This window comes from Neoarius graeffei, chromosome 14, assembly GCF_027579695.1.
Source record: "Neoarius graeffei isolate fNeoGra1 chromosome 14, fNeoGra1.pri, whole genome shotgun sequence".
Lineage (NCBI taxonomy): Eukaryota > Metazoa > Chordata > Actinopteri > Siluriformes > Ariidae > Neoarius > Neoarius graeffei.
The window spans coordinates 56776138-56795160 of NC_083582.1; the positions used below are offsets into that span (position 1 = coordinate 56776138).

Consider the following 19023-nt stretch of genomic DNA (forward strand, 5'->3'; position numbering starts at 1 on the left):
TATGAGAGAATTGTTAGTCAATTCAAAAAGAACATTTCTCAGTACAAGATTGCAGAGAATTTAGGGCTTTCAAAATCTACATAATATTGTTAAAAGATTCAGGGAATTCAGCGACATCTCAGTGCATAAAGGACAAGGTCAGAAACCACTGTTGAATGTGCATGATGTTTGCGCCCTGAGGCAGCACTGCCTGAGAAACTGTCATGCTAATGTGACAAATATAGCCACATGGGCTCAGGAGTACTTCAGAAAACTGTTGTCACTTAACACAGTCTGCTGCTGCATCCAGAAATGCAACCTGAAACTGTATAATGCAAGAAGGAAGCCATTTATCAATTCTATGCAGAGACACTGCCAATTTCTGGGGGCCCAAACTCATCTCAGATGGACTAAAAGATAGTGGAAATGTATGCTGTGGTCGGATGAGTCCACATTTCAGCTTGTTTTCAGGGAAACCAGACATCAAGTTCTCCATGTCAAAGGTGAACATGACTATTCAGTTTGTTATCAGAGAAAGGTGCAAAAGCCAGCATCTGTGATGGTATGGGGATGCATCAGTGCCCATGGCATGGGTGAGTTGCATGTGTGTGAAGGTACCATTAATGCCAAGGCGTATATTGGGATTTTAGAGAGACATATGTTGCCATCAAGGCAATGTCTCTTCCTGGAAAGTCCATGTTAATTTCAGCAGAACAATACCAGGCCTCATTCTGCATGAGCTACAACAGCATGGCTTCATAGACACAGAGTGTGTGTGCTTGACTGACCTGCTGCCAGTCCAGATCTGTCTCCAATTGAGAATGTATGGCAGATCATGAAGAGGAGAATCAGACAACAGCGACCACAGACTGATGAGCACCTGAAGTTTTGTATCTAGTAAAAATGGATAAAAATTCCAATTGCAAAACTGCAACAATGAGTATCCTCAGTTCCCACACAATTAAAAAGTGTTATTAAAGCAAAGATGATGTAACACAATGGTAATAATGCCTCTATCCCAACTTTTTTTCAAGTGGAATCAAATTCTAACTTTTTATATTTACAAACTGCAGTTAAGTTGGTCAGTAAAACTATTGAAAATCTTTTCTTTGTCCTTTTTTCAGTTAAATAAAGGTTCACATGAATTAACAAATGACAGATTTTTTTGTTTTTATTGCATATTGGAAAATATCCCAACTTTTCTGGAAATGTGGTTTGTAATAACAGTCTTGGTGAAACTATTCTGATATATCACACAGACAGGCCTATTTAATGTGTGTATATTTTATTACATTTGATAGTGTGCAGGTTGCATGTTCTCCCCGTGCCTGTGTGGATTTCCTCCAGGTGCTCCGGTTTCCTCCCACAGTCCAAAGACATATGAATTAGGTTAACTGTCTACTCTAAATTGCCCCAGGTGAGAATGTGAGTGTGAATGGGTGTTTGTTTCTGTGTTAGCCCTGCAATAGATTAGCAACCTGCCCAGGGTGTAGCCCACCTCTCACCTGAAGTCAGTTGGGATTGGCTCCAGCTTTCCCCAGGACCCTGAAGGATAAACAGTATAGATGATGGATGGATGGATGGATGGATGGATGGATGGATGATAACCAATTTATGAAACTATTACAGCGACTGTTTAGCCAAAAGTCTGTTGCTAAATGTGATCAAAAGGTAGTGTACATCCATAGTGTAAAGATACATCCTTAGTGTAAAGATACATCCTTACTTGATTGATCCTGGGGGAAATTTGACATTTAAATTTGCTAATCAGATCCTCAAATCAGTAGTGAGATATGGATGACCAGAAGATGCTAGTGCTCATTTTGATAACATGTACAGTATCTTTCCCAGAAAAGAATCCTAAGACATTTTGAGATCATTTTGATGCTAACGAACCTGACAAACCACAAATAGTAGCCACCTGTATTGGCTCACTGAGTTCTCAGAAATAAGGACCCCAAACTGTAGCTTTCCTTGTCACTGGAGTGGATCTTTTGTAGCTGTAGTATGTATCTTTATACTTTTCAAGTAGATACACTAACCGGACCTTAAGAACCACTGATATGCCTGTAAAGCTTTACTCTGAAAGCTGGTTAAAGGTATTCCACGTGCTCCTTCCATGGGGAAAGATACATACTAAAGCTGTATCCTTGATAGTATAATAACAATAATACAGGGCTACATTGTCTTTATTCTGATCAGATGCTTACCATTCAGATTAAATGTGACAGCGATGATGATGATGATGATGGGTGTGTGTGTGTGTGTGTGTGTGTGTGAGAGAGAGAGAGAGAGAGAGAGAGAGAGAGAGAGAGGATACAAAAGTAGGGTGGGTTTCCCAAAAGACTCTTACCTCTAAGAGCATCTTAACTACAGTGGTGCTTGAAAGTTTGTGAACCCTTTAGAATTTTCTATATTTCTGCATAAATATGACCTAAAACATCATCAGATTTTCACACAAGCCCTAAAAATAGATAAAGAGAGCCCAGTTAAACAAATGAGACAAAAATATTATACTTGGTCATTTATTTATTAAGGAAAATGATCCAATATTACATATCTGTGAGTGGCAAAATATATGGACCTTTGCTTTCAGTATCTGGTGTGACCCCCTTGTGCAGCAATAACTTGTGTGGCAACTAAATGTTTCTGGTAACTGTTGATCAGTCCTGCACACTGGCTTGGAGGAATTTTAGCCCATTCCTTCATACAGAACAGCTTCAACTCTGGGATGTTGGTGGGTTTCCTCACATGAACTGCTCGCTTCAGGTCCTTCCACAACATTTCGATTGGATTAAGGTCAGGACTTTGACTTGGCCATTCCAAAACATTAACTTTATTCTTCTTTAACCATTCTTTGGTAGAATGACTTGTGTGCTTAGGGTTGTTTTCTTGCTGCATGACCCACCTTCTCTTGAGATTCAGTTCATGGACAGATGTCCTGACATTTTCCTTTAAAATTCACTGGTATCATTCAGAATACATTGTTCCATCAATGATGGCAAGCCATCCTGGCCCAGATGCAGCAAAACAGGCCATGATACTACCACCACCATGTTTCACAGATGGGATAAGGTTCTTATGCTGGAATGCAGTGTTTTCCTTTCTCCAAACATAATGCTTCTCATTTAAACCAAAAAGTTTTATTTTGGTCTCATCCAGCCACAAAACATTTTTCCAATAGCTTTCTGGCTTGTACATGTGATCTTTAGCAAATTGCAGATGAGCAGCAATGTTCTTTTTGGAGAGCAGTGGCTTTCTCCTTGCAACCCTGCCATGCACACCATTGTTGTTCAGTGTTCTCCTGATGGTGGACTCATGAACATTAACATTAGCCAATGTGAGAGAGGCCTTCAGTTGCTTAGAAGTTACCCTGGGGTCCTTTATGACCTCGCCGACTATTACACACCTTGCTCTTGGAGTGATCTTTGTTGGTCGACCACTCCTGGGGAGGGTAATAATGGTCTTGAATTTCCTCCATTTGTACACAATCTGTCTGACTGTGGATTGGTGGAGTCCAAACTCTTTAGAGATGGTTTTGTAACCTTTTCCATCCTGACGAGCATCAACAATGCTTTTTCTGAGGTCCTCAGAAATCTCCATTGTTCATGCCATGATACACTTCCACAAACATGTATTGTGAAGATCAGACTTTGATAGATCCCTGTTCTTTAAATAAAACAGCCTGCCCACTCACACCTGATTGTCATCCCATTGATTGAAAACACCTGACTCTAATTTCACCTTCAAATTAACTGCTAATCCGAGAGGTTCACATACTTTTGCCACTCACAGGTATGTAATATTGGATCATTTTCCTCAATAAATAAATGGCCAAGTATAATATTTTTGTCTTATTTGTTTAAGTGGCTTCTCTTTATCTACTTTTAGGACTTGTGTGAAAATCTGATGATGTTTTAGGTCACATTTATGCAGAAATATAGAAAATTCTAAAGGGTTCACAACAGTGGCGCCACCAGGGGGTGGCCAGGGAGGGCTGTGGCCACCCCTACAAATTTACTGGCCACCCCACTGGCCAGTATAGATTGTAGTAGCCTCAGTTATGCAGTTCATCCCAAATGCACAGCCAGCCAGGCAAGACGCTCTTGATCTTCGGTGAGTGAGGGAAGATCATCTTCCCTCACTCACAGCAGCCCCTCCCCCCCGCCGCTTTTGCGCGCTCCTACAGCACGGCTCAGCGTGTGCGCGTCACCGCCGCTTGTACCTACACAGGTAAATAATGACCTCAAAAGGAGTTAAGAGAGAAGACGGAGAAGACTACCAGTAAGTAAATAAGTCAAAATATTCTTTAGTAAAAGAAGAGGGGGAAGTATGCGTCATAACGTGTGCTTTTTAAGTGCTAAATAGTGCTGTTACACCTTATGCCTTATATATTCATTACACAATGAAACATAATTATTGTGGAACTCAAAATCTTAACTGTACTGTTATTAGTCTGTGCACATTAGATCATTAGTAACATTAAATATAACACAATAAACCAAAGTATATCAGTAGGCATTTCCTTAAGTCTTTCTGATAGTTTTCTACTGGCCAGTTTACTACAACAGTATAATGATATCCTGAAATTATGGCTTTTAGTTTTGGTGTGCCACCCCAAGATTTTAAGTGTCCCCATCTGGCCACCCCTATGAAATATTTCTGGAGGCGCCACTGGTTCACAAACTTTCAAGCACCACTGTAGGAGAGAGAGTGTTCATTGTGATGCTCACTCTACCATTTAACGATGATCTTTGTGCTACGATGCTTTTAGGAAACCCACCTCTGTACCTTTCCTTGTCATGGGCACAGTGCCCTCTAGGGTAAACCTTTGTAGCTATTGTACAGAAAGGTGCAAGAAGTTTATTTTTAAAGCTTTATTCACAAAATTATCCATCCATCCATCCATGTGGAAGATATAAGGTATAAGATACACAAGATGGGCTATTTTGTTCTGAAAGAGAGAGAGAGAGAGAGAGAGAGAGAGAGAGAATACTAAACTGGGGGTGGGTTTCCCAAAAGCCTCTTACCTCTAAGAGCATCTTAACTAGGAGAGAGAGTGTTCATTGTGATGCTCACTCTACCATTTAGCGATGATCTTTGTGCTACGATGCTTTTAGGAAACCCACCCCTGTCCCTTTCCTGGTCATTGACACGGTGCCCTCTAGGGTAAACCTTTGTAGCTATTGTACAGAAAGGTGCAAGAAGTTTATTTTTAAAGCTTTATTCACAAAATTATCCATCCATCCATCCATCCATCCATGTGGAAGATATGAGGTATAAGATACACAAGATGGGCTATTTTGTTCTGACAGACAGAGAGAGAGAGAGAGAGAGAGAGAGAGAGAGAGAGATGTGTGTGTGTGTGTGTGTGTGTGTGTGTGTGTAGTAAGGGTGTGTTAGTGTTTCCGTCCTCTCTCTAGGCTAAAGTTTCTCTGCTACTTTGGAAGGAACCACTTTCACCACATTGGGAGGCTGAAGGAGAGGGTGCTGAAGGAGAGGGTGTGCTCCTCTAGCCGTGTGTGTGTGTGGGGGGGTGCTGAAGGAGAGGGTGTGCTCCTCTAGCCGTGTGTGTGTGAGTGTGTGTGTGTGGGTGCTGAAGGAGAGGGTGTGCTCCTCTAGCCGTGTGTGTGTGTGTGTGTGTGTGTGTGCTGAAGGAGAGGGTGTGCTCCTCTAGCCGTGTGTGTGTGTGTGGGTGCTGAAGGAGAGGGTGTGCTCCTCTAGCCGTGTGTGTGTGTGTGTGGGTGCTGAAGGAGAGGGTGTGCTCCTCTAGCCATGTGTGTGTGGGTGCTGAAGGAGAGGGTGTGCTCCTCTAGCCGTGTGTGTGTGTGTGTGTGTGTGTGTGTGTGGGTGCTGAAGGAGAGGGTGTGCTCCTCTAGCCGTGTGAGTGTGTGTGTGCTGAAGGAGAGGGTGTGCTCCTCTAGCCGTGTGTGTGTGTGTGGGTGTGTGTGGGTGCTGAAGGAGAGGGTGTGCTCCTCTAGCCGTGTGTGTGTGTGTGTGTGTGGGTGCTGAAGGAGAGGGTGTGCTCCTCTAGCCGTGTGTGTGTGTGTGTGTGGGTGCTGAAGGAGAGGGTGTGCTCCTCTAGCTGTGTGTGTGTGTGTGTGTGTGGGTGCTGAAGGAAAGGGTGTGCTCCTCTAGCCGTGTGTGTGTGTGTGGTGTGTGTGTGTGTGAGGGTGTGTGTGTGTGTGTGTGGTGAGTGTGTGTGTGTGTGTGGGTGTGTGAGTGTGTGTGTGTGTGTGTGTGGGTGGGGGGGTGAGTGTGTGTGTGTGGTGAGTGTGTGTGGGTGTGTGTGTGAGTGTGTGTGTGTGTGTGTGAGGACTAACAGGACTACAGCAGTCCAGCTGAGCTCTATAAACCGCACGCGCGCGCTACTAAACTGCAGAGCCCAGTCTCAGGTACGTGACACGCGCTCTGTTTTCCGTTATTTCCGCTCGTGTGTGTGAGTGTGTGTGTGAGTGAGTGTGTGTGTGAGTGTGTGTGTGTGTGTGTGTGAGTGAGTGAGTGTGTGTGTGTGTGTGAGAGAGTGTGTGTGTGTGAGTGAGTGTGTGTGTGTGAGTGAGTGTGTGTGTGTGTGTGATTCCAGCTCAGGGAGAGAACGCGGTTCCGCTACCGAGCGCGCTGACGGTGCAGCTGAGATTTCGGACAGAGAGAGAGAGAGAGAGAGAGATTTCGTGAGGACGGAGTGTAACCGCTGTGCGACTCGTGATGCCGCGCACAGCAGCCTTCTCACCCAGCTGCTCAATCATAAATAAACGCGCCGCCTGTTGACCTTCTGCTCGGTTTCAGGGGCGACCTGGATGTCCTAGTAAACATTTTTTTGCGCAGAGAAGAATGTGAAATAGTGCGCTGGTTATTATTAGGGCGGCGTTTGTGAGGATTGCAAACTTTCTGTGAGACTCTTAACACCGGATATTCCTGCTGCTGCTGCTGTTTAGTAGTGGATGTTTGGGGCACGCGCGCGATGAGGACTCTGAGGTAAAGGCTTTTCTCTCTCTCAGGTAATTAGCTCCGGTTTTCTTCACATTAACTCAGTTGCTAAGATTATGTCTTGTTTACACTGAGTTGTTTTATTAACGTAATGCTAACCAGAAAGTGGAGTCGATAATATCTGAGCTCTGAGCCCTAGAAACCAGAGTCGGTCGCGTTTGGTCAAACACCAGCTGTGGAAAAATGAGTCAATAATGAGCTAATTAGCTATTAGCTGTCCGGAAAACTGTTGTGTGTGTGTGTGTGTGTGAGATGGATGGATGCGCCTTTCCTTCCTTCTCTCATTGGGGAAGTGTGAGATCAACAAGCTCTTATTCTCATTATGTCCTACAGCCTTAGTGGAAATAAGAGTTCATATTCCAGGGTTTTCATTTATCCACCATCGACATTTCATCCTTCCAAGGCTCTAGAGAAAGAAAGAAAGAACTGCAGTTAAGTGTGCTCTCTAGAGACCAGGGACATATGTCTAGAACTGGAGGGATGAGACTTAATGGAAATGGAGGACGAAAGCTCCTCCTCGCTTTTCACAAAATCTTTTAAACTGTCATAAGTTCGACTGGGTCGTTTCCTAACACTAAGGTCACACATACAGGGTTTTCATTAGTCTGAAATGTGAAAAGTAACAGATTAGGTAGGCATGTGACAATAAAAATCAAAAGTTATTAGATTAAGAATATTTCTACTATGCTAGAAAGCACTAGAAAAGACCTTTAAAATGATGCATGAACCAACTATCTGTGGCAAATATTAAGAATTTTTTTTAATTTTGAAAAATCATCTCATCTCATTATCTCTAGCTGCTTTATCCTTCTACAGGGTCGCAGGCAAGCTGGAGCCTATCCCAGCTGACTACGGGCGAAAGGCGGGGTACACCCTGGACAAGTCGCCAGGTCATCACAAGGCTGACACATAGACACAGACAACCATTCACACTCACATTCACACCTACGGTCAATTTAGAGTCACCAGTTAACCTAACCTGCATGTCTTTGGACTGTGGGGGAAACCGGAGCACCCGGAGGAAACCCACGCGGACACGGGGAGAACATGCAAACTCCGCACAGAAAGGCCCTCGCCGGCCCCGGGGCTCGAACCCAGGACCTTCTTGCTGTGAGGCGACAGCGCTAACCACTACACCACCGTGCCGCCCCTCGAAAAATCACAGGCCCTTAATTACACACTAAAACAGTCGAAGAACTGTGACCGATATCAACAACTTCCACCTGTAAATGACCATAACTTGCTTAATTTTTGTCCTACTTTTTGTCCGTCTGCCGGCAGCACTTGGACACGTAGGCTACGTTTACATTAGACCGTATCTGTCTCGTTTTCTTCGCGGATGCACTGTCCGTTTACATTAAACCACCTGGAAACGCCGGGAAACGGGAATCCGCCAGCGTCCACGTATTCAATCTAGATCGTATCTGGTCCGGTGCTGTGTAAACATTGAGATACGCGAATACGCTGTGCTGAGCTCTAGCTGGCGTCCTCAGTGGACAACGTCACTGTGACATCCACCTTCCTGATTCGCTGGCGTTGGTCATGTGACGCGACTGCTGAAAAACGGCGCGGACTTCCGCCTTGTATCACCTTTCATTAAAGAGTATAAAAGTATGAAAATACTGCAAATACTGATGCAAATACTGCCCATTGTGTAGTTATGATTGTCTTTAGGCTTGCCATCCTTCCACTTGCAAGTGGTAAGTGATATGCGCTGGGATCACACACACAGCGGCTCAGTCCCGAAAACACTGCTAGTGTGCTTCACTCGCGCGCTCTGTGAGCTGCGCAGGGCCGGAGTGCGCACCCTCCAGAGGGCACTCGCTGTTCAGGGCGGAGTGATTTGGAGCGCAGGATGCCTGCGGAGCCGAGCGTATCCGTGTATTGGTATTGTTGTGTGCACGCGAATCGTGTATTGGTGTTGCTGTGTGCACACTAATCGTTTTAAAAACGTTAATCTGATGATCCGCTGATACTGTCTAATGTAAACATGGGCCTAGTTTTCTAACGTTAGCAAAACCGATGTGCTAGTCTTTTGATTACGATGAAACTTGGCAGTAATCAAGAAAAATACTTAAAGTGCCATTCCACCATTGGATGTATTCTTTGGCATAAAATGTAATATATTTTGATATATCAAACATAATTTTTTGACAACGACAAGTATATTAATTTTGCGACCAAAGTCACCTACCCTTTTAATTTCCGCGCGGTAGTGAAACGTGATGTCATTGGCAGGTTCCCCTTCTTGTGTACCACGTCACGTGTGACGTGGCACAGATTATCAGTAATGGCGGATAGAACGCGATTTCCACTTGTCGATTGCTGTGCCGATATTCACCATCGACCGTCTCCTTTGGGCATCACTTGCTATTTTCCTTCGCTTCTTTTCCGAAGCTGACAATCGCGTTCTATCCACCATTGCTGATAATCTGTGCCACGTCACACGTGACATGGTACACAAGAAGGGGAACCTGCCGATGACATCACGTTTCACTACCGCGCGGAAATTAAAAGGGTAGGTGACTTTGGTCGCAAAATTAATATACTTGTCGTTGTCAAAAAATTATGTTTGATATATCATTTTGAAGCTAAAAGATTTCTCTGTCTAGTCATGTTGTCATAAAATATATTGTATTTTATGCCAAAAAAATACATCCAATGGTGGAATGGCACTTTAAGCTATCACTTCTATATGTTTTAAAAATACAACCTACTCACCATTGATGGTAGCAGATGTTGGAAGATGAGGGTCTACTTCATAAACAATTTTTTTTCCGCTTCCCATTGTCACATCGCGGAAATTCGAGAACCACAAGGTTACTGAGAATACTGACTACGTCATCAGTATTTGTGTACTGGGGAAATCCGCAAGAAAGTAAAGACCAAAGCACGACGCATGAGTAGCCACTGCAGGCCGCTAGCGGTAGGCAGAAACAATACAAGCGCTATGCAGGTCATTGTAGCGTAAATAGATTAGGCCGGGGGTCATGAGAGTGGGTCCAGGGCAACACGCTGGTGGGGGGACCGGGGGGTGAAGCGCCCCGGCCGAAAACAAATTTCGCAATTTCTAACAGCCAATCGTTAGCTCTCCATAGTCCATCTGAAATAGACTGCTGTATTAATGGTAGATTTCATTCCTGGGTCTCGTGGCAATTACAGTTTGTATGCCACAAAGCCCAATCAAGATTTGGGAAATCAGAACATAACACAAACGCTCGCAGAATGAAGAAATTGAATGTATAACGACAAACATGCAAAATAGCAATAACTTCTAAAATGTAAACTGGGCATTTTCCGCAAGACTTACCATTTTTTTCTGCGAAGCCAAAATCAAACAGCATTCGCTTTTGTTTTTTTGAGGTCGCCATCACGCTATACCATACAGGATAGAGTCGCCATCTTACCACGTGGGAACCACATGCGTTAAATGATTGGATGATATAAGAAAGATTAGCCAATCTGTTCCCACCGTTTATCTAGTCACATGTACACAGCCTCAGCAACCAAATGGCGCGCAAGTAACAGTGTTCCTTATCAAATAAGTCTGACGAGAAAGTTCGAACAATTACGGGAAAATTGCATTTGGCCGAAAAACAACCAATTCAGATGTCATTACAACCGATGATTTCGATCGGCAATCGGTTAGTAATGAAAACCCTGCACATAGCTGGTTGATCCGTGAGAACTGTGGCCATTCTGGCAGATTGTGGAGGTGTGGATTGTGTGTGCGTGCGATTGTGGAGGTGTGGCAGATTGTGGATGCCCTTAAAACCTGTTGGGCGTAGTAAATATGCAAATGAAGCCACGGTAGCTGCAATGGGAGATGCCCTTAAAACCAACAACGGCAGCAACATATAATGACATATGGCTTGACGGCAGTGTGTACGGTTTTCGTGGCTGTAGTACGGCATAGCCATGGCCAGACAAAATAAGCCACGCCTCCTAGGCAAACTTTTCACTTTCTGCAGAATGTTGTTCTGTGAACATTCTGAGCTTGATGGTTGTGATGGAATGCTATGGTATCTGCTGGTAACCCACAAAAGCCTCACGTATGCTCACAGATGCCTTCATGGTTGCAACAGATGACTTCATCTAGCACTTGACCCATGACAATTTTCAACACAGTCAAACTTTCCGGGCCCTCCCGGTTGTCAAGGTAGCTCCCTGGCTCTCACGTATTTCGATGGAAGAGCCTGGAATGCATGCCGGTTGACCCCCTGAAGGCCCAAAATTGTCTACCATGAAGTGATTCCAGCTATGTGAGACCGAGGCATAAGCTGTTGGATCATTCCACAGTTTGCCTGAACCTCTTATGACAGGATCACATGACACAATGTTTCTGTCTTTCACAATGGTCACCATGTCACATTAGACAATCAAAATCATAGTGCCATAGATTCTTGCCATGTCTTGGTCAAGAGACTGACAACACTACAAGTTTGACCCCAACCAATCATCGTTCACAACCTTGCATGTCTTGAAGAGGAGAGTCAAGAAATTGTCAATCATCGTTATTAAGGAACACGTCGTAGGAGTTGTCAAACTAGGCAAGAAAATACAAAAAAAAAACCTCTGACATGCTAGACTTTTCCCAGACACCACATCGCTCTTCTTTGATTATGTCCAACTAAAAGGCCCGGGTCTTATTCCCAACTTTCATTTTCAGGCCAGACGCTGGAAATTTTTTGACCACGAGAAAAATCATTTCAAAATCAAGCTAAATTCATGTAGTCTGATCCCAGCATTAAATATACAGGACACTTTCATGAGACTAGATTGACATTTATGACTCTTGTAGCTACTTGGCTTTTCTGTTTGTTTTGCGATAGTTATTGAAAGCTTTATGGTGACCAATAAAACAATAAGCTGGTGCCGTAAAAGTTCACATGGTCATCCTAAACCCCAATAAATTATTTGTCCTTGTATGCATTGAAACCCGAATGTTTATCTACCTAGCTCATATGTTCTTGGTTCCAGACTTGCCAGAATTCACACAAGCTACCTGCTGTAAATTTTGTGTCAGGTTAGGATGGTCTGGTGATAAGGAAGTGTGCAGATGTTGACTAGAGGGCAAGAGGATTGCAGGGCAGACAAAAGCTAAGGTGCTTTAAAAGGTAAAATCACTCAAGATCACCAGAATTTATAGAACTCCTTTTTTATGTCAGGGATAATGTACAGAGAGCTGGCCATTATTGTGAAATAAACCCCTTCAGAGTGATTCAAGACCCCTCTGATTCACATCGGGGTCCTGCATCACCATTATGGTGTATTTCGCAATAATGACCGGCTCGCCGTTATTATCCCGCTTACTACATGGCTACTTAGTAAAGAAAACAGTAACTTGACACAAAATATAGATTTTAAAAATGATTTTATTGACTTAAAAAATATTTTATTTCTTCCAGCTGGAACAGCATCCAAAGCAACGTAAACTTTGGAGCCTTCTTAAGATTAGCGTGCTTAGCATTATAACTCTTGTTAAACTGAACAGTAAAATGAATATTAGAAAACTCTTCCATGGTGTTTTCTGATGGAGTAACCTTTTTCTACAAAAATGTACCAGACTCCTTTCTGCAGGTTGATATGATTGGATGTGGTCCTCCAGAGTCTGTGATCAGAACTCTGTCCATAGCAACAGTCTGTTATTTATAGTAGCGGTCTACTATTCAGAAATAACAGGCGTAGAATGCTGTAATCGACCAATCAAAATCGAGTATTCAACAAAGCCGCGTAATAAGGAATCATAGCTCATACCCTGAACCCTCAATGAAGCCATTTGATTCTCTCAGCTGTGAATCGAAATCTATCCTAGGGATAACATTGAGCACATAAAGTAGAGCTGGATGATATGGACAAGTACAGTATATTGCAATTTATCTTGCAACATACTGAGTTGATAAATGCCATGATCGAGGAAAATTTACACAGAAGACTTATCTGGAAACTTATCTTACATTGTGGTTAGGGTGTTCATTTGCATATAGCATGCTTTGTCAAAATGATTAATGCAAAGGCCAGTATTGCAGTATTGTGTAGCTCTACTATAGAGTCTGTAGGAGTAGAAGGAAGAGGAATGAGCATGCTTGACAAAGCCAGAAAGTCATTTAACGTGTGGGATATTAGGCCTACGTGGCAAGCAGAGCAGAGTTTGTTTCCTAGCGGGAGCACATTTCTATAGTTAGTCACATAATATGATTGCACTGTGAATAATGCACAAACACGAATACACAAGTATTTATCATGTGGCCTTTTCACTTTAATAGTCACGAGTGTGCTACATGGTGACAATTATTATGGACAGTACAAGTCAAAAGTTTGTACACAGCTCCTAATTCAATGTTATTTTCTTTATTTTTATTGATTAAAAGAAGCTTCATGTCTTAAAGTAATGATGGATGTCGTTTCTCTTTACTTAGTTGAGCGGTTCTTGACATAATATGGATTACTACAGTTGTGGAATATGGCTATTTACTGGGTTTTTTATTTACTATTTACTGTTTGATGGTTTCAAACGCATAAAGAAGGCAAAAATTGCACTAATTAACTTTTGACGAGACACCTGTTAATTGAAAAGCGTTCCAGGTGACTACAGCACGGTGGTGTAGTGGTTAGCACTGTCGCCTCACAGCAAGAAGGTTCTGGGTTCGAGCCCAGTGGCCGGCGAGGGCCTTTCTGTGTGGAGTTTGCATATTATTCTCCCCGTGTCAGCGTGGGTTTCCTCCGGGTGCTCCGGTTTTCCCCCACAGTTTAAAGACATGCAGTTAGGTTAATGTGGGGCGGCCTTGGGCTGAAGTGCCCTTGAACAAGGTACTTAACCCCTGACTTCTACCCGGGCGCTGTGGTGTGGCTGCCCACTGCTCTGTGTGTGTGTTCACTGCTTCAGATGGGTTAAATGCAGAGGATGAATCTCACTGTGCTTGAAGTGTGCATGTGACAAATAATGGTTTCTTCTTCTTCTTACCTCATGAAGGTTAAGATGATGCCAGTAGCGTACAAAGCGTCATCAAGGTAAACGGTGACTACTTTGAAGAATCTAAAATATGCAACATTTTTTTAAACACTTTTTCATCTACCACATAATTCCATATATGTTCTATATGTTATTTCATAGTTTTGATGTTTTCAGTATTGTTCTACAATGTAGAAAATAGTCAAAATACAGAAAAAAAAAACCCTATGAATGAGTAGGGGTGTCCAAACTTTTGACTGATCTCATCTCATCTCATTATCTCTAGCCACTTTATCCTTCTACAGGGTCGCAGGCAAGCTGGAGCCTATCCCAGCTGACTACGGGCGAAAGGCGGGGTACACCCTGGACAAGTCACCAGGTCATCACAGGGCTGACACATAGACACAGACAACCATTCACACTCACATTCACACCTACGGTCAATTTAGAGTCACCAGTTAACCTAACCTGCATGTCTTTGGACTGTGGGGGAAACCGGAGCACCCGGAGGAAACCCACGCGGACACGGGGAGAACATGCAAACTCCACACAGAAAGGCCCTCGCCGGCCACGGGGCTCGAACCCGGACCTTCTTATTGTGAGGCGACAGCGCTAACCACTACACCACCGTGCCGCCCAGTTTTGACTGATATTGTATATTTTTTAATATTGCCTGTCAGTTTTTAATTGACTTTTCATAGATGTCTTGTTTATGCGCTTCTCGTCATCTGTTAATTTTGCTAAAGGATTGCAGTGTGCGTAGATGACATCTGCATACAGAGTTATAATCAATACCCCTTTCGTCTAATGTCCTCCAGCAGCAAGCGTCCTTCCTCTTTATTAAAGATCAATGAATCAAGCGGTTGTGTCTTCCTGCATTACTGATAAAAGACTTGCATTCCTCATCCCGAAAGCATTTCGTGTTTGTATGCGATGTCAGCCCTGGTTTTCCAAGTGTCTGCTAAATATCATTATCTAATTCTGTTGCAGTTGAGTCATTGTATGAATGTCACAAGGACCTAATCATTGAGCTTCTCCAGATTGAGGGGGAGGTATACGTTTAGAGAAGAGTTTCTGCCTGGGGATAGCTAAAAAAAAAAATTGTTACTGTTAATTTACAACAGAGCTATGATATGCTTCTTAAGGCACAATTTACAAGATTTAAACATTTATGCACCCCATTTCAAGGATTCTTTCGGAAATGTGATTGATAACTGATTCGCAGAGTGCTGTGCAGTGGATTTAGCTCATTTAATTATTCCAGTTTTCTCTTATTTTTCTGGCCCAGAAATAAGCTCCACCTCTCCACTTTGTGACGCTGCACTTTTTTCTTAAAAGGCAGCCTATGAGGTATGCATGGTTTTAACAGAAAGGGTGTTGTCGGTTGGAGTGAAGGGGAAATATTTTCAGCGCAGTTGTGATTTATCTCAGTAGGCTGAAAAATTACATATTGCTCCTTTAATTTCCAGAGTCGTACAGAAGATAGAGCCATATCTAGTTATGTATCATAGCTTTCAGGAATTCATTATAATAATATAAATTAAATTATACCAAGCAGTTTAAGAATTTCCTGGACTTATTCCCAAGACTATTTCATACACCCTGGGGTCCCTAAACCTGAACTTAAGAAACACTGATGTAAACAAGCCAATAATAGGTTTCTGTAGATAATAAAGTTTCATTCTGTGTAATATTGACTCTGGAGCAGTAAAGCCTGTCCAGTCTGAGCCTACATAGCTCAGTTCCCATTTTGCTGCTGACTTAACAATACAGTCCCCGGAGCTTTTGTGCTGTTAGCTGACCAGTTCTCACCCTTCAGTTCAGCTAGTCATGAAAACAAGCACAGATAGTGGCAGTATTGTGTGAGAGACACTGTACTCCCTTAGGGAAGCTCTGAGAGAAGGGAAAAGCAGGAGGAAGCAGTAGGAGAAGCTGAAGTGTGTTTGTGTATGTGCCTTTTGTGTGCGTGTGCCAAAGAGTTGGGTAATTGACTTGCAGTGTGTCTGTTTATGCGTATGCCCTAAGCACACTTTGCTTATTGTTATCACTGCACCAAGTGTGGAGTGTGAGAGCACAGTGCCCTCTAAGTGAGAGTTTAGTGCTTAGCTACATCGGAAATGGCTGGTCAAACACCACCGAAGCCACTGCAAAGATATTCCATGACTCATTGTTTTTAAAGTCCTTTCCCATTAGTTCAGCAGATCTCTGCGGAGTTGGAAGGGCTGTCTAAATTTACTCACAGCCTCGATAACTAACTTATCGTGCTTATGTAATGTGGTTGGAAATAGCAAGATAATATTGCAAGTGTAGTGCAGGTTTTGTGTTTAAGTTATCTGTATCCATAAAGTATAACGGCAGAGTGAAACGTGTACATATGCAGTGTGGTAAATATTTTGAAGAGTTTTCCTTAAATCAGTAGGAATATTACAATAATTTCATTTTGGAGAAATTATACTGTGATCTGGCAGTTGGACAGCATGGAAACTGGAAAATAAATTTGAGCAGCATAACAGTTGTGTAGTGTTGTGGGTATTTCCATCAGTTGTCATCATGGCTGAATTCTGGCAAACAAACAGACAACAAAAAATAAATGATAATGCGAGCTTAACATACATTGACACCTCAACTTTAAGAAATCCATCCATCCATTATCTGTAGCTGCTTATCCTGTTCTACAGGGTCACGGGCAAGCTGGAGCCTATCCCAGCTGACTATGGGTGAGAGGCGGGGTACACCCTGGACAAGTCGCCAGGTCATCGCAGGGCTGACACTTATGCCGCTTTTCCACTACAAACGCGGCTGAGCCGTGCCGTGCTGAGTTGGGCTGAGTCGAGCTGAGTGGGGCTGTTGGAGTTGCATTTCGACTACAACCGCGCTGAACCGTGCTGGCTGGAAGTGGGTGGACACATTGGGTGGAGTTAGCGAAAGTGGGTGGACGTCAGGTGATGTCGTTAAGCAGCGCAAACAGTGACATCAGTGACCTTTTAAGCGGTAGTCTCACGACCCGGATAGTAAACAATAAACATGGAGGACATGGAGTCGTTAGTGTTGCTGGTCTTGGTGCTGTGGCTTGTTGTCACCGACAACGCCAACAGATACTGGCAAGAGTGTATAGATGAGGCAAGGCGCATAAGGCTTCAGAAATTCTCGTAATTCGTAATTCTTCTTCTTCCGGGTTTGCGGTGTTTACAGATCCCAGTGTGCTCGCGGGGCGTGTGTGGGCATGTGAGGACACTCCTCCTCACCAATCAGTGCACAGGGGAGTGTCTGCTCAGGCCCCTAGCCTCACTCGGCTCGGTTTGGCTCGCTTCAGCCCCACTCCAAAACCGTGCGAGTTTTAGGGGCTAAGCAGGGCTGAAGCGAGCTGCGTCGTGCTGTTTTTTGGTAGTCGAAACGCGAGCCGTGTCGGGCTGAAGTGAGCTGAAGCGAGCTGAAAAAGGGTAGTGGAAAAGGGCCAATAGAGACAAACAACCATTCACACCTACAGTCAAGTTAGAGCCACCAGTTAGCCTAACCTGCATGCCTTTGGACTGTGGGGGAAACCGGAGCACCCGGAGGAAACCCATGCAGATACAGGGAGAACATGCAAACTCCGCACAGAAAGGCCCTCGCCAGCCAGAACCCAGAACCTTCTTGTTGTGAGGCGACAGTGCTAACCACTACACCACCGTGCCGCCCTTAAGAAATCATAAATGTGTTCTCGCAAAATGAGAAGGGAATGTTTTTATTTACTTTTTATTCTTGCCCAGGAAATCTTCCTGCAAAGATGACGTCAGGCTCTCAGATGCAGTCAGACTGCCTAATGATGTCTAAAACTTTGCTAGCTAAGCGGGATTTCCTCACACAGTGAATGTCAAGCCCCTTTTACACAGCCTGTTGAGAACAGGCATCAGCAGCTTTGTTTGTGTTTGAAGAGTGATATAAATGTGCAGAACTAACAAAAGCATTTCAACACTCAGTTGTTTTCAAAGCAGCGCTGGAATGCTCGGGGTATTCGCATTTCCGATGCAAAGATACTGTCATCCTAGATGCTGAGGCTCTGGTGTGACACGTCACGCAGGCTCGCAATGTAAAAACACACACTGGCTTCATGTCAGCTTTATTTGGTTCAGTGTAAATCACTAAAGCCGGAATATCTAGGTGCCTTCTTTATGCCAATATTATGGAAAATCTGTGTAAAAAGGGCTTCAGGCTTTCATGAGGGTGTTTGTGCCTTATAATGCAGCAGACATAAGCCTAATCAGTTCAGTTTGTTATTATATACTGCAATTCACCGATGCTGCAGTGGACATGCAAGTCTTTAAATGTAAGTTTCACATTTCCTTTTTCACAATTCGGAGTAATCATATTTTGAGATGTTATAACTTGTGATAGAGGTACGTGGAAAAGAGAAACACATTTCCGTTCAGGAAAGCTTCTAGTTTATCTAGGCCACCACGCCAAAAATAAACTGCTTGTTAAAGCAGAATAAGAATGAGAAATACAATGATAGTGCAATTTTCTCCCAATAAAAAAGGAATAAAAGTGCAGTTTTGGATTGATACTGATGATGGACTTATATACCGTAGTGCCATTTCTGTAAGTTCAATAGCGCTGGAATCATCCTTTCTTGCAGCTGAATTATGAAGGACACAGCTCAATATGGCTGAGTCGAAGGCATACAAAGGCGTCGCTGGCAGCCGCCATACTACTCGTGCTCAGATATTCATACACACGGACAATTTAGAGTAGCCAGTTAACCTAACTGCATGTCTTTTGGACTGTGGGGGAAACTGGAACACCCGGAGGAAACCCATGCAGACATGGGGAGAACACGCAAACTCTACACAGAAAGGTTCTGGGTTTGAGCCAACGGGGGCCTAAGAACCCAGATTGGGTGTCTGAACTATTTTGTCAATACATTTCTCTTCAGGCTATTAAAAATCCCAGCTTGAGCAGGAGTATATTTTTTGTAGTTGTTTATATGACTGGATTGTTATTCATAGACAGCGAGGAATTAGAAGGAAAGTTTTATCAAAACATATCCAGTAGGAGTGAGACTTTCTATCTCGGAGTTCTGTTGAAACGTGCAGGAATAGCTTTTTCCTCTCCGATGTAATTTTCAG

At 43.4% G+C, this 19023-nt stretch overlaps 1 protein-coding gene across 9 annotated transcripts in view; it reads left to right on the forward strand.

Moving 5' to 3' along the window:
• jcada (junctional cadherin 5 associated a) overlaps window positions 1–19023 on the forward strand; it is a 66181-nt gene that overhangs the window by 18755 nt on the left and 28403 nt on the right. For 4 of the 9 annotated variants that reach the window (XR_009656525.1, XR_009656526.1, XM_060940097.1 and 1 more), the window contains exon 1: window positions 6573–6977. The exons of 2 other annotated variants lie outside the window; for them this stretch is intronic. The gene's annotated coding sequence lies outside the window, so the exon portion shown is untranslated. Of the gene's footprint in view, window positions 1–6282; window positions 6375–6572; window positions 6978–12015; window positions 12084–19023 lie in introns of those variants that run through there. 3 more of the 9 variants (XM_060940091.1, XM_060940092.1, XM_060940095.1) reach the window with 3 other exon arrangements.